This window comes from Hemicordylus capensis, chromosome 3 (assembly GCF_027244095.1).
Source record: "Hemicordylus capensis ecotype Gifberg chromosome 3, rHemCap1.1.pri, whole genome shotgun sequence".
Classification (NCBI taxonomy): domain Eukaryota; kingdom Metazoa; phylum Chordata; class Lepidosauria; order Squamata; family Cordylidae; genus Hemicordylus; species Hemicordylus capensis.
Window position 1 is genome coordinate 162,863,623 of NC_069659.1, and position 16,257 is coordinate 162,879,879.

Below are 16,257 nucleotides of genomic sequence, written 5' to 3' on the forward strand. Positions count from 1 at the left end.
TGAGGATGCCATCTCTGGCAGAGTTCCCGTCCTACACAAAACTCTTAGTTTTTTCTTATGAAATTTGAGGTTGAAGGTTAAGTGTTTAAATCAAATGAGAAGATAGAATTGAGAAACCTGAACCGAGTCTGCCAGACTCCGCAATGGGATTGGACACAGGCATTTTTGGTCAATCCATAGGCTACTGGGAAAACTTAACAGCCTGTACACTACATTTCTGAAAGTGACCAGAAGGGGCTGATGTTCCAACACACTTGTAATTCATCCTATATTTCATAGTTTGGAGCCAGTGCTTATTTTAAGCACTCTGAACAGCTCTACTATTGATTCACCATAGTGTTCCAGATACACTGCACAATGGTAATACCTCCAGAAGTTTCAAACTATTCCTCCTTTCTTGTTGTTTAAGATGTAGTTCTGTCCCTCTAGAGGTCAGCAAGGAAGTATCATCCATCAGAGCCAACTAGATTTAGTTACTGTTTCCTAATGCAATCATCTCAATTTTTTTTTATAATCCAGATATTAAATACCAATTGATTGCCTAATTAGCTGCTTAACATTTCATTGCTTTTTACTTTCAATATTTGACAAGCAGACAGAAAACCACAGAGAGCAGTATGCTGATTCAATGTAAGGCAAAGGAATGGAAAGATGGTCATGCTTCTGTTTCCATATGACGCTGGAGCTTAAATCCCATCCTTCATATATATTGATACATGGTTTATGCTAACGATAAAGCAGCTGTAAAAGATTTGAGTGGCACAAAGATTGAGCTGAGGCACCACATAGTTTGAATATTTTAATATGAAGTAGGCCTGTAGTACCACAGCTCTAAATGCATGCTCTGGTTGCAGATTATATGTGCCAGGAGGGATCTCAATTTATCCTAACAATGCTGAACACTTATTTTCTTGTCACTGACATTTGTTCTTATTACGTCTCGATACACAGTACACTCTTTTTTAAAAAAAAAGAAAGCAAGAAAAAATCTGGAGATTGAAGGGATAGTTTGGAAAGGGGAAAAATGTTTATAGGAAGAGAGAAAAAATTCTATAGTAATGTTCTACATTCCTGAACATAGTAAAGAGAACATGTGAGATGGCTTACTAATTAGGAAGCTGTGCATATTTGCAGTGTTCAGCATATGAAAAGAAACAACAGAGTTTTGTCAGTTATGAACAGTCCCACCCCCACTTACCAGGCTGACATTTCAGTGTCATCTGTGCTCTTAGATTACACAGGTTATATAAGATGCATACCAGTAGTTTTCTACATTGACATAACCTGTTCCATGCTAGTTTTCTACCAAGAAACCCTTGTGCAGACCACCAACCAGGTCTCATGTCTGCCTGGGTAAACAGAGAGTGCTCCCTAGAACAATCCAACATTCCTCTGTAACTGTGCATTGCAGAGGAGGATTGGTAGGGCTGGACAAGCTACCTTCCAGTCAATTTGCTTGTCATCATCGAACTACTAGAAGAGAACCCCCCTAGTAGAGAATGCTTTTGGGGGACCCCAGCCTTCTCTAGAACAGGGATTCTCAACATCGGGTCCCCAGACGTTATTGGACTTCAACTCCCATAATTCCTAACCAAAGGCCACTGGGGCTGGGGATTATGGGAGCTGAAGTCCAGTAACATCTGGGGACCCAGCGTTGAGAATCCCTGCTCTATTGGAAAACCCAAGATGACCATTGGAAAACCCATGATGAATACTAGGCTTGGAAATTGCTTGTTGTGTCAGAATTCAGAGTGGGGTAGAATCTAAACAAAAGGGCATATAAAGGCTATTACTTATTTTAAGGGTGACATTGCTCTTGTACCGTTTACTTAAATATCCCTTCACAAATGTGAAATGAACGGCTTTTGTTCATGTCAGTTTACATTTATTTTCACAGACATAATTGTCAATATTCACAGAACCCTGTTCAAGTTCTGTTAACATCTCTGGAGGTTTTGTTGGGAAAGTGATGGATTGCAGCCTACAGTTCAATGAAATCATGACAAGGGATGTTTAGGCACCCATGCTGGATGGTCTGACAATGCATTTAAGTAGGGAGTGGGATGCATCCTATACAACAAAAAGCAACAAAGCTGCTCTGTTCTTTGCAGTCACATGAATTAGATTTCAGCAAGTGCTAAAGCAAATCTATCTATCCCTGGGATATTCAGGTAATAGGTCAATACGAATGTGCATGTGCCAAGACCATGCACAACCTCCCCGCTCCCCTCCCAGCATCCCAAGGTGCCTTTGCTTAATTGTGTGTTTGTGGCAGGCAGTTCCTCTGAATCACTCCTCTACACATGCCAGAAATACTAGTTTAAACTAGTAATACTAGCTTATATTAGTAATTTTAGAACACATAGAACTGACCCCATGTGATTAGGGGAAGACAAATCAGAAGGGAGAAGGGAGGCTGTGAATACTCATGGTGTATACACATCCTGATTGTGTGTGGTGGGCTAGGCAAGCAATGTCTCATCCACACTCGATAAGCTTATTGGAGGCTGTTGGGTGTGGGAGGAGGTGGTATGTATAAACTCTTTGTTGGACTCTGATACATTTGATCCACAGTCTGCGATGCTCTAATGAAGCTATGGTGGCCATAAAAGAGTGCAGGGCTTAGAATAAGAGTTCCTAGAAGTTATTTTCAGCTGTTTAGACAGCTCATGTAATGTAAACAAGGGTTATGACAGAGATCAAGTGATTGTACTTGTTAGATGGAACTGATAACTGTAGCCGGTGTCGGAGGGGGAGTAAAGGGGGTAAGTGTTTGCCCTTCTGCCCCTCCAGTTGTTGGATCCTTATTGTAACTTGAAGGAAAGTTAATAATGGCCTCAGAGGGGCCATCCAAGGAAGGGCTGGTCTGACCAGTAATGCAGGTTGAAGAGACAAGCCTTGTGACAATTCCAGACCAGCGTTAGGGTGGAAAGATCTGACCCCTCGATTCAATCATTAATAAGCTCTGCCCTCAATATAAGCAGCTTTTGAAAGTTAAGAAACTCTCCTATTATAAAGATCAATGGAGAGAGTTGGGTCTCTGTATAATCCAGAAAAATGACAGAAAGTTCTGGGAATTGGTGACAACTAGCATTCAGTCTAATTCCATCTCAGATGCACATATCCCAGTTGAGACATGATTTCAATACTTCTCAGTCACCTATGGTAGAATGAGACAACTTATGAATACCCAGTCCCTGACTTGGGCTCCCTTCTAGAGTGGCCTGCAATCACTGCACTAGAGTGCAAGCAGTTGATTGTTGCCTTGACCCTGGGGAAAGTCCTTGGAGAGGACGTGGTGCCTCCTGAGGTGTTTAAATCAAATGCCCACTGGCAGACTCCCATTTTAGTGAGGCTTTTCTCAAAAATTGATAACACCTGTGTGGTCCCCCCAAACTGGAAACAAAGTATTATTTATCCAATATTTTTAAAAGGCAGTAGGCAGGAGCCTTCTAATCACTGTCCAATCAGCCTCCTGGATGAATCCTCCAAATTACACACTTGACAGCTTTTAAACAAGTTAGAGGATTGGGCAGATATGATGAAATTTTCACCCAGAGCAGGCAGGCTTCCATAAGGTTCACAGAATATAGATAATTGTATCACCTTGAAGGCCTTGATCCAGAAATATGCTAACCATTAAAATAAACACCTTTATGTTGTGTTTAATGACCTTTCATCTGCTTTTGACTCTATTGATAGATCTAGATTGTGGGGAAAGCTTAAGAGGACTGACACTGGCAGACAGCTTCTCAGGTTGCTGATTGAACTGCACTCTAATCTCACGGCCAGGGTGACAATGGGCCGACAAGGATCACTAGCTGACCCCATTTTATTAAACAGAGCAGTCAAACAGGGCTGTCTATTGGCTCCCATTTAATTTAATTTTTATATCAATGATATAGTATAGGCCATGGAGTCTCAGTAATTCTTCTACCCCTCATTTAATGGGCACAAAGTCTCAATCTTGATGTATGCTGATGGTGTGGCACTTGTATCTTCTGTCGAGATTAGACTTGGAAGAATGCTGGTCAGATTGGCCGATAACTGCAAAGAGGAGAAATTGAGGATCAACCACGATAAAACAAAAGTGGTAGTTTTGGGTACTAGTAGAATCAAATATAGATGAACAATTAACACTCAGCAAATAGAACAATGCCCCTCCGTTAAATATTTGGCTGTCTCCTTTCAGAAATCTTTATTTTGGTCAGTCCAAATTAATGCAGCCCTATTAACTGCACGGTGTACAGTAGGGATCATTTAAGAATTCTTGCGGGTTGGGGGGTAAATTAATAGCTCCTGCACTCAAAATATTCCAGGGCAAAGTAATTCAGCAGCTTTTGTATGGGGCAGAGATTTGGAGGTGAAATGTAAAAGTGAGTGAGAAATTTGAAATAGTCCAGAATAATTTCCTGAGGAACATTTTTGGCCTTCCACCGGCCTTCCCTGCTGCACATCTGAGAATGGAAGCAGGGCTGCCCTCAATCTCTGTTAGAGTCCATCTGATACTGCGAAAATATTTTAAGAAATTTGACAACCTTCCGGAAGACCAAGACCATCATGTTAAATCATGCTACTGGCACTACCAAAAGGGGAATGAGTGGGCAGATATGCTATCCCATATTCTACAAATGTACTCTCTGCCTTCACTAGAGGAACTTAAGTCATGGGGCAAATCCATGATTGGCTCCTTGAGTGGGATGCCAGCCGAGATGCTGGTTTGTTCCAACATTTCAAAGTTCTCCCTGTGGTATCATCATTTCAAGAAAAACCGATCCACTTCACAGTACCTACTCAGCCTCACCAGCCTACCACTAAGGAAGGCATTCACCAGTCTATGTTTTCAAACTATGACTTTGGTATATCTTGAGGGTAGACTTCACAAACTTCCCATGAAAGAACGTCTCTGTTTGCCCCTGTGGCCAGGGGCAAGTGGAGGACATTAAACATTATGTCCTACACTGCTTGTTCTATGGAACAGTATGAGGGGGGGAAACACACCGGGTCAGATTATTGATCAATTCATGGGTTTTGAAACAGAATGTGTTAATTACTTGCTGGTGGGTGTGTTTCCTTATTTTAGTTATTTATGTTAGATGGTACATCTTTTTTACTGTCTTATTATGTCATCTGTTTTTCTTTAAGCTATTATGTTTTATGTTGTTTTATTATGCTTTAATATGTGGGTTGTGAGATGTGGTTACAACAATAAACTTACTTTCTTACATGCTTAGGCTATGTTCAGACAATTGCTTTCCTGAAATTATGAGGGAGATTAGCCAGGATCTGCAGGTGAGCCCAGTACATAATCACTGTTACTGCTGGGTTGTTGCAGTAGAGTGTCCCCACGATCCTAATTAGCGGCTCTGGAGGAGCTGATCACAGGAGCCATTGTTGGAGATCCAGCTCCAGATGGCATCAACCTTTTGCACAAGTAACCCTAATGACCACTAGGGGCACTGGGAGTAGAGATCAATAGTTAGGGTCTCCTCTTGCCTGTTTATCTCTGCCTCTATGACCCCTCTATTGATAGAATGTATTCATGAACTTCCTGAGAGTGACTTCCTTCTTCTTCTCCTCACAATGCTTCCAGCTCTTTCTCTCTGAGCACCATGCTTCTATAGGTCTCTCTCTGACCAACATGTAGCCAGCTGTTAGATATAGGTTGAGTATCCCTTATCCAGACATCCGGAATCTAGAATGCTCCAAAATCTGGATACCACACTGTAACAAAAACAAAAAACAAAATGCCTCATCTCACTCACTCACAGATTCCCAATTTTGCTGCTTTTAAACATGCAGTCAAAACTTACTTATTTCAGAAGGCTGTTAGTGATGAGGGTTTTGTCTGTAATTCTCTCTAGTTGAGGCTCTGTTTTTATTGTGAAGCTCTTTAAAGTTTTTGATGTTCTCGCTTTGGCGTTAGAGAGGAAAGAAAAAGCCCCCCTCCTCCACTCCCTGCTCAGTTTGGCGCGTGCTCTGTTGGCATCTGTTTTGGCGCTCTGTTGGTGCCTGCTCTGTTTGATAAAGGTACAGTACAGGGTAATGTCAAAAATGTCAAAAAGGCCTGTCGTTATCATAAATTCAATGCTTATTTGTTTGTATACTTTAAATAAAACAAAAAAACAAACAAAATACAGTAACCTTTCGTGTTTAGACTTGGATCCCATGCCCAAGATATCTCATTATGCAAATATTCCAAAATCTGGAAAAATCCGAAATCCGGAACACTTCTGGTTCCAAGCAGTCTGGATAAGGGATACTCAACCTGTATAGGTATTTCCTATCATCATGGACTTCTGAATAAAGTAGATTAGTTTAACCTTACATGCCCCATGCTTATCATTTACAAGCTGTTGCCACTGAGACTCCTACGGCAACGTCTGCTGGAGTGAGTTAGCTCTTGAAATACTCTGCTATATATGTAATTTTATCTAACCACCATTAGCCTCCAGGGACCCGAATGGGATTTTGGATGTCCCTGTGTGCCCTGCTTTCTCTCACTGGAAAGCCTTCATTGCATCACCAGCTATGCTCCCTGTGGCTCTGATGCCAAAGTGGGTGGCAAAGTGGGTGCTGAGAGTGCTCAGCATTTTGGAGCATTTTGGATGTTGGGGAATTGCTGAAGCAAGTGGTGGCTGTAGTAACCCCTTCCCTGCCACAGGGCACTCACCCAGGTCATGACCCAGCTAACTCCCAGATCACCCCAGCAGGGAGGCGGGGAGGCAGGCACACTGAAAGGGGCTCTCCAAGACTGGACAATCAGGCCATCTGACAGCCCTTCTTGAACCCTGGGACTGGATTAGACAAATCCTAGTCATCAGCCTGCCACTTTACCGGGGACAATGTCTGCATCCATGATGGGCAGGTATGCGGCTGGGTGGGGAGGGCAAGGAAGAATTCTTCCTCTCAGCCATTCACTGTAGGGCTGGCTGAGACAGTTGGCAAGAGGCAAGGGAGCAGCATCCCCCGCCGGGAGCCCTTGCTCTTTGGCTGGGTTAGCAGGGAGGAGTATACCCACTCATCAGTTGTGCCAGTCCCATCAACTTGTCATCTCTTCCCTGCTCCAGAGAAATTAATTATCCTCCACCTGATTGGTGCAATTTGTGGTACTGCAATGAACTGATAATTCCATGTAGTTCATAAGCTTTTTGTGCAACTACACAAGGTAAACAGAAGAATGGGCAGAGTTGGCAGGGAGTTTAGAAAAGAGATTGGGGAGGGAAAGAGTGCTGAGAAAGGGAGAGCCAAAGAAGAGAGGGCTGGGTAGGCGAGGCTGTGATTTATTTGGTTCAGTAGAGAAAGCAGGAGAGGAAGGCTAGGAAACTGTGGGAAGAAAGCCGTGTAGGTTTAGGACCTAATGCATAGCAGGACAAGGGAGGCTGAAGGAAGCACAACTGTATAGTAGACAGTAGGATCATATCAGGGATATAAGAGAAGGGTTGTTTAAGAAAGCCAGATGGCTTAGGGAAAGAGGTGGATGAGGCAAAGTGCTGAGGAAAGGGTGAAGCCATGAGGAGAACTCGTGTGTCCTCAGATGTAGGCAGGGGGACTGGGGCCCAAAAGACTGGATTTTGTCATAATAGTTTGCAATAACTGCTATTGTAATGGAGTGGCTAAGAGTCTGAGTTATGAATAGGGAACTTCTTCATTCAAAACTCACCTCTGCCATGAGTATCTCTCATCTTGGCCCTCACCCTGCATCTTTAATGGGGGGATATCCACCTACCTTGAAGGGTTGTTGTGAGGATTACAAGATAATGTATGTACACTTTGAACAAATGCTAAATATCATTATTCAAAAATTTAATATTCTAATAACCTAAATATTCTAAAAATCTAAATATTCTAATAACCTAAATATTCTAATAACGCCCCTAAATTAAGTCCCCCAATGTTCTAATAACTGAAATATTCTAATATTTGCTTAATGCCTATAATGCACCGAGCATCAGAAATAGACCATAATTCTGAGGTATGGTGTCTTTAACTGCTGTTTAATGAAGCTATAGATTAGAATCCGGCTACATCTACAGCATACTATACATTTTTGTATGTGTTGCTACAAAGTAATAAATTAATGGATTGCTAGTGGTGAAGATGAGGATAATTTGTAGAAATATTACAGCTGTAGCTTCCTCTTACTGTAACATTAGCATGTCATAACTGAATACTGCTCTGACACATCATTTAAGGAAAATATGTTTCAGTTCAGGGAGTAGGATTATTAAGCATCTGCTAATAGAAAGCTTTAAAAATAAGGGTGCTTTTAGTGTGCATCTTAACATTTGTCATATAAATTGATCTTCTCTTGGCAAGATTATGTTCCCAGTGTAATGGAATGAAATGCACTGAAGAAAGTTCACAAAACTGGAAACTAAGAGCAGAATTTGTTTAAGATATTTGTGTACTAATGCCTGATTGAAGCTTATGTAACCTCTCTTTAATGGTGAGCTAATTATCAAGAGAAACAAAGAGAGGCAGAGCCTCAAAAAGGTATTACGCAACCTTTTCTTGTTTCTCCAGGAGTAGAGATCAGCACAGAAATCAGCGCTGAGGGAAATCCAGAGAAACCATACACAACTAATGCACAGTTATTTATAAAACTATTTAAACAAGTGTGTGTGTGTGTGGGGGGGGGCTGTTCACATGAGCAGCACTACCCAGCCTTGGCCAGCCCTACCTGCATAGGGCAGCTCGTGTGAAGCTCTGGGATAAAGGCCAATCCTGATGCTGCCTCCCCAGGGTAGTCTGGAAATTCTACTCAGGTCTGGGGATGTGTGTGTGCTTGAACTGCAGGCAGCCTGAGCAGACACAGAGCTGGGTGCCTAGAGCATCCAGCTTGAGGGGAAATCCCTCAATATACTGCACTTCTTGTACAGTGCATTTGGGGATATCTGAAGGCTGGGCTTAATTTAACCAGCCTGCAGAGATCCATGCTGCTCAGAGTAGCATAGCTTGAGTGGGAGCGTGAGCCACATATAAGCTGAATCATCATCTGGGGGGAAGGTAGGTTTGACCCTGCTTGAACCCCACACTCCCCACCCCAGTAATGGTCATGAGAACAACGTGTGTGTGTGTGTGTGTGTGTGTGTGTGTGTGTGTGTGTGTGTGTATTCAGGCACAGTAGTGACTGAACCAGTACTAGTTGCAGGGGAGTAACAGCAGGAGAGAGGGCATGCCCTCAACTCCCGCCTGTAGCATCCAACGACATCTGGTGGGCCACTGTGTGAAACAGGATGCTGGACTAGATGGGCCTTGGGCCTGATCCAGCAGGGCTGTTCTTATGGTGAGTAAAAACAGCCATCCATCATAAGGCCTGGAGGCCCATCTTGGAGTAGCTCTTTGCCAAGCAGTGTGCTTGACAAAGTGTGCTGAAGAAGTTGCTCTGACTGAGACAGAGGGAGGGACATGAAGTAGCTGGGGACGGTGGGAGGCAACTTGCCAGCACCTCAATGATCCACTGCTTGGGGTGACCACCAGACCTCACTTCCTAGGAGGGCCACCTCTATATTGCTCATAATATTCCTACACAGTTTTGGGAAATCTGGCCTAATAATTTTGCTGGAAAAACCAAGACCCCAGTATATATTATGGTATGTCAGCAAAGACTGCAGAGTTTTGGCATGTGTATGTGCATGAGAGAGAAAGAGAGGGGGAAAATAACATTCTAGTGTCACACTGACATGGCAGATTATATGATGGGAAATTTATAGTCCATTTTCCATTTTTCTAATTCCTCCACTGTTGACACAACCCTGATAGCATATTTGGACAGATATTTTTATAGAGAAGTGACAACTATTGTCATTACGTTACAAAAAACCCCTCATGTAGAATAAAATAACTTTACAACCCCATAAAACTTAAAGCATGTAGGATTTTTATTTGCAGCTTCCTTTCTGTGTCCACAGTGCTGCTATTGAAGTATTAAAATATTTAGAATGCGGTTATGGAACATTACTCTTTAATGGTACATACATCTCTATATTTTCTCTGTACTTTAAAAAAATTGAACAAAGCACTTAAATAAAACAAACACTGAATATGTTAATTGGATTGTAGGTGTGTGCTTTCAAACCTTTTTCATGGATCATTTGTTACAACATGGAACAGTTTTAGGTGAACACCTTTCAAAAGCATTCACAAGGTTTATCAAGTGAATTTTAATTTTAACCTCAAGGCAGTTTCTTATTATTTCTCCTTCTTCAAAAGACTATGGCATCCATGCTGCCTACGGATACGCACATGAAACTCTTTAGAAATTTGAGGCGAGGGGATGGTATAAGAAATAGTTTAAGGGACACTTTGTGTGACCTCCTGTGAAAGTCACACTTTGTGTTACCTCTTGTGTTTTATACCTGTGAAAATGAAGGTAGATATACAAGTATGTAAATTTAAGTGTATCAAAGAGAATATTATTAAATACAGCAGACCAATTAATAGCTGGAGAATTTCATTAATGCATACAATTAAGGTGCCCCTTTGGGGAGTAATTTGAGCTGTCATTTAAAACATTGTGCATGCAAGCTTAAAGTCAGTGTTCTTGTATGCCTTCTGCTAAAATGGCTATCTATGCTTTCTTTAAATAACCAGGTAATACAACCTCCACGAGGGTTTCCTATACTGTGTGAGTGGGGAACTTCAGTTAATATGTTCATTTACATTTCTCAGTAGTAGTAATTGTGATTCCATAACCGTGACTAATCTCTTTCTTAATCTGCTGGTCTGATCATTGTCCATCTTCTTATCTCTGTAGGGTAGGACATGAGAAATCTCATGGAATTAGACCAGTAACCCACCTAGCCTATAATGGTATCTGCAACCATTTCCATAACTACTCCAAGTTACTTAAGATGCTTTTATGCTTCTAGAAGTCTGTTGCTCTATGCATGAGGGACTAGGCACTAGGGATGTGCACAAAACCGGCTTGGCCTGTTTAGTTCTAATTCAAACCAGCTTTCAACCAGGATGGGTAGGTTTGGTTTTGGCTTTGCTCGAAACCCTGCCCCACACTGGTTCAGTTCAAATTTGAACCCAGTTCGAACTGGTTCTAAAAGGTTCTACATAGGGTATAATGGGGACTCGAACTGGCCCATTACTTCCTATGTAGAGCACCCAGGGGCACAAAACTGGGGTGGGTCATAGGTACCCAGGGGTGCCAACCACCCACCAAACCCCAAAGCAATGAGACACTTCTGTGATTTTTAATGATTTTTTGAAGGTTTTTCCAATTTTTACATTCCTCCCATAGGGAATAATGGGGATTTGAGGCAGCCCCATTCCCCCCTTTGGGGGGATGCCAGGGCACCCTAAGGTGGGTCTGGGGCCACGGTGGGTTATACCACAACTCCCCGCAGGCAGCCCCAAGCCGGTGGGGTTCATGGTTTCCCCCCAGGAATTTTTTCAGTTACTATCCTTTTAACAAGCCTATCTCTATCAGAGTAGCTTCTCTAGTATGTGTGTGTGTGTGTGTGTGTGTGTGTGTGTGTAGAAAGATCTTCATAGGGATCCTGTGGGATCCCAGGATGGTGTCTTCTCTGCTCCCCACCCTGGCCTCCCACACCAGCTTTGGAACCCCTCTTACCTCTGCCTGCCACCCTGCTGTGAGCTTTGCTTGCCATACGGTGCTCAGACATTCCCAAAGACCCTGGGGCTTTTTTAAAAAAATGGGAAAATGTAAAAAAATAAAAATAAAAAAAATGGAGGGTGTTTTTTTTAAAAAACACACACACCTATTTGGGTAGAAAAACAACATTTTTTTTTTTTTAAAGCCTATTGGGGGAAAACCCTTTTTTTTTTTAAAAGGAACCCTATTTAAAGAAAACCCATTTTAAAACAAGCCTACCGACCCACTCCGTGCACAACAATACAATACATTAAAAAGCAATGCAATAAAATACAAAAGGGGGGGGGGACTAAGGGAGAACCTGTAAAAACAAGAAACAACTGGTAAAGAAAAAACACAGAAAATATATCTCCCTACACCCAAACACAAAAGGAGGCCCTGTTTAAGGAACACTACAGGGGAGGAAGGGGACAACAAAAAATAATCACTTACCCCCTCATTGACCTGGAGATCTTCTGCCCCACACACTGGTCAGGAGAAAAAAGGAGGAATCCCAAAACAGTGGCACAAGGCTGACACAGCGCGGATGGGCAGGCACAGCCAGGGCAGGGGAAAGGCAGAATGAAAAGCTTTCCAGCTATTTCACCCACCCAAAAAACAAATTAAAAGTAAAAACACTGAGAAAATAAATAAAAAGCCTGGTGGGGGAAAAGGTGATGGGGATGGGGATTGGGAAGGCAGGGAAGGACGTGGAGGTGCTGGACTTTGGAGCAGGTGGTGTGCTAAGCACAGCAAGAAAGGGATTAACAAAGAAAAGCACCTGCTCCAGAGAAAACAAGGAAACACACCTCCCCAAAGAACCCAGAATAAAATAAAAACAACTGGCAGTGGCTGCTGAGCCGAGGAGGACACTCTTATTCATTCTCTCTCTCCTTCTCTCAACTCAGTCAACAGATTTCAAAGCAGCAGGCACCAAAAGCAAAAAGGTGGGGGAAAGGGGGGACTGGGTTAGGGAAATGGACCAGAGAGAGGCCTCAGGCCAAAGAGGAAAGGGGGGAGAGAGAGATACAGACACTGAGGCGGTTCCCACGATCAGTGGGAGCCTCCGGGAGAGGGTTAACAGGGAGAGCAGGCTTAGCCCACTCTCCCTGCAGACAAGCAGTCAGTCTGCTCCGGGCAGCTGCAGCAGCCACCCACACAACTGCCAGCTCCATCATGGAACCAGTGGCGGCTTGGGAGTTCAGGGGCCATGTGGCCTCCGGAAGCTCCAGCATGCCCTGCATGAGCACGCAGGGCATGCTGGAGAGACCAGCCTCCCGGTCAAGGGTCTCCTTGTGAGTTGCCGCGGCCTGGAACCAATTTTAAAAACCGGGTTTGCTGATTGCTCGCTCTGCAAACCTGGTTTAAGGGTCGTGATGTGCACGGACCGCGGAGGCGTGGTCCGATGCTGGGTGTGTGTGTTGCTTTAGGGGTGGGGTGGGGTTGTACTTACCCCTCCCACCACTTTTCCCCCTCCGGCACTCCAGTTTTAATCCAAATCTTTGGGGCTGCAGCGTTCCTCCCTGCCGCCCCTGTCCCCTTTTTGGTGCCCAAACCCGGAAGCAATATGGGTGCATGCACCCGCCAACGTGCATGTGCACGCTGCCGACATGTGCACTGCGCACGTGACAGTGACAGGGCTGGAGCTGGGGGCCCCTCAGGAGCTCAGGGGCCCAGGTTCTTTGAACCCATACGCTCAATTATAGCTACACCCCTCCCCTGCCCCCATTGACATTTAGCAGAATTTACCTTATTCTATTATTTATTTATTTATTACATTTATGAACTGCCCCATCCAGAGGCTCTGGGCAGTGTACAAACAATTAATAAAAACACACAATTGAAAACATAGTGCTAAAAATATATATAAAAACAATTCAAAAACAATTAAAACCATTTAAAACCAATTAAAATACTTTTAGGGTCTCTTAAAGGCCAACAGCAAGCCTAAACTGCTGATATCTGGTGGGAGAGCATTCCATAGACCAGGAGCAGCTACAGAAAAGGCCCGGTTCCCAGTCACCACCAGACGTACCGGTGGCAACTGGAGACGGACCTCTCCAGATGACCTCAATAAGCGATGGGGATCATACCAAAGGTGCTCTCTAAGGTAACCCAGACGCAAGCTGTTCAGAGCTTTAAAGGTAATAACCATCACTGTGTATTTCGCCTGGAAACATATCGGCAGCCAGTGCAGCTGTTTTAAGACAGGCATAATATGGTCTCTCTAGGTTACCCCAGACACCAATCTGGCTGCTGCATTTTGAACTGAGGTTTCCGAACTACGTACAAAGGCAGCCCCATGTACAGCGCATTGCAGTAGTCGAGCCTGGAGGTTACCAGCTAATGCACCACTGTTTTGAGATCATTCTCTTCAAGGAATGGACACAGCTGTTGAATTAGCCGAAGCTGATAAAAAGTGCTCCTGGCCATAGCCTCCAGCTGAGAAACCAGGGTGAGGCCTGGATCCAAGAGCACTCACAAGCTGCATACCTGTTCCTTCTGAGAGAGTGTGATCCTTTGCAGCACAGGAAGATCTAACTCATCCCCTAAATTCCGATCCCCCACAATGAGCACCTCCATCTTGCTTGGATTCAGCTTCAATTTGTTATCCCTCATCCAGCCCATTACTGCTTGTAGGCAGGCGTTTAGGGAGTAAATGCCATTTCATGATGATGATGATGATGAGGAGGAGGAGGAGGAGGAGGAGGAGGAGGAGGAGGAGGAGGAGATTTGGGTGTCATCAGCATACTGATAACACCCTGCACCAAATCTCCTGATGACCTCACCCAGCGGTTTTATGTAAATATTAAAAAGCATTGGTGACAGAATGAAGCCCTGAGGCACTCCATATAATAGCTCCCGTTTTAAAGAGGAACTGTCACCAAACTCCACCATCTGGAATTTGCCTGAGAGATAGGAGCAGAACCACTGCAAAGCAGTGCCTCCTATCCCCAATTCCCCCAGGTGATCCAGAAGGATACCATGGTTGATGGAACTGAACACCGCCGAGAGATCCAAAAGAACCAACAGAGTTAAACTCCTCTGTCAATTCCCTGGTACAGGTCATCCATCAGGTCAACCAAGGCAGACTCAACCCCAAGCCTGCTCTAAAGTCAATTTGAAATGGATCTAGATAATTGGTTTCCTCCAAAATCACCTGGAGCTGGTTAGCCACCGCTCTCTCAATCATCTTGACCAACCATGGGAGACCGGCCTATAACTATCCATCACTGAGGGATCTAGGGAAGGCTTCCTAAGAAGTGGTCTAATCATTGCCTCCTACCTTCCCTCAGCAATGAGTTAATGATATTAACTAAGCCATCCCCAACAATTTCCTGGCTAGATAGAAGCAGCTGAGTTGGACAGTGATCCAGAGATCAAGTGGTAGGCCGCACCACCCCAAGCAGCTTGTCCATGTCATCAGACATCACAGATTGAAACTGATCCAATCTAATACTGCAAGAGGGATTGCTGGACACCACCCTAATAGACTGCAGAAACAGTGGAGACCAAGTCGGCCCAAATACAGGAGATCTGGTCCGCAAAGAACCCATTAAAAGTATCACAGCAGAATAAAGTCCCCGGGGAATGGTCTGAATTGGAAGGAGCATGAATCAAACTCCTCACAACCCAGGACAGAACAACCCCCTGATCCGAAGAAAAGACCAAATCAAGTGTGTGGCCAGCAACGTGAGTTGGTCCTGAAACTAGCTGGGATAGGCCCATAGTTGTCATGGCCACTATGAACTCCTGTGCTGCACCAGACAAGTCAGCCTCACAATGGATACTGAAGTCCCCCAGAACCAAAGGTCTGGGTGACTCCAACACCAACTCCGAGACCAGCTCTGTCAGCTCAGTTAGGGAGTTGGTTGGGCAGCGGGGTGGACAGCACACCAGCAGAATCCCAAATCTATCCCTAGTTGCCAGCCTCAGAAAGACACACTCAATGTAAGCCAACTGTTGCACAGGGGCCCTGGTAAGGGGAATGGTATCCTTATGGACCACAGCCACTCCACCCCCACCCCCCACCCAGATCCCCTAGCCTGCTCCACAACAGAGTAACCTGGTGGAAGAAGCTGGGCCACTAGCCTCCCCCATCCAGGTCTCAGTTATAAAAGCCAGTTTGGCTCCCTCATCCATGATCAAGTCATGTTTTGGAAATTCTCTGTGGTGAGAGAATCCCTTTTTCATTATAGCAGAGTGCACAGAGGCACAACACAGCGGAAATTACTTAGGCATGTGTGTATGCTGAGAGTAAAGTAACTTGGAGCCAATTCATAGTTTCAAATCAATATATAAGGCATTTATTAAGGAACTCCATTCTAGATAGGAAAGTGAGGAGTTAGGATCTCTAATCTAACTATCTAGCTGGATGCAGATGGATTCTGCATCTTCTCTGCACACATGGTGCAGGGAGAGGAGCTTGCCATGTTGCAAGGTAGAAGGGCAGGAAGGGAAGAGAGAGAGGAAGGAAGTTAATCCCTAAGAGTACCAATCTACATTTCAAAGGGATAGTGTCAGAGCAGTGGAGAAGGGATGACCAATGTCTTGACCCTCTAGCCCTCTGACTCACTAGTGTGTCCTCCACTGTCTGTGACAAACTTCCAACATCATGGATGATTTCAGTCTTATTCTGAACCGAGCTG

General features: G+C 44.1%; 1 long non-coding RNA gene across 3 annotated transcripts in view; it reads right to left on the reverse strand.

Moving 5' to 3' along the window:
• Positions 1–2,221: 2,221 nt before the first annotated feature.
• The window catches only part of LOC128348878 (uncharacterized), a 51,578-nt gene continuing 37,542 nt past the window's right edge, over positions 2,222–16,257 (reverse strand). For 2 of the 3 annotated variants that reach the window (XR_008318396.1, XR_008318397.1), the window contains exon 4: positions 2,222–4,047. This is a non-coding gene — a long non-coding RNA (uncharacterized LOC128348878). Of the gene's footprint in view, positions 4,048–4,098; positions 5,725–5,813; positions 6,018–16,257 lie in introns of those variants that run through there. The other variant, XR_008318398.1, reaches the window with a different exon arrangement.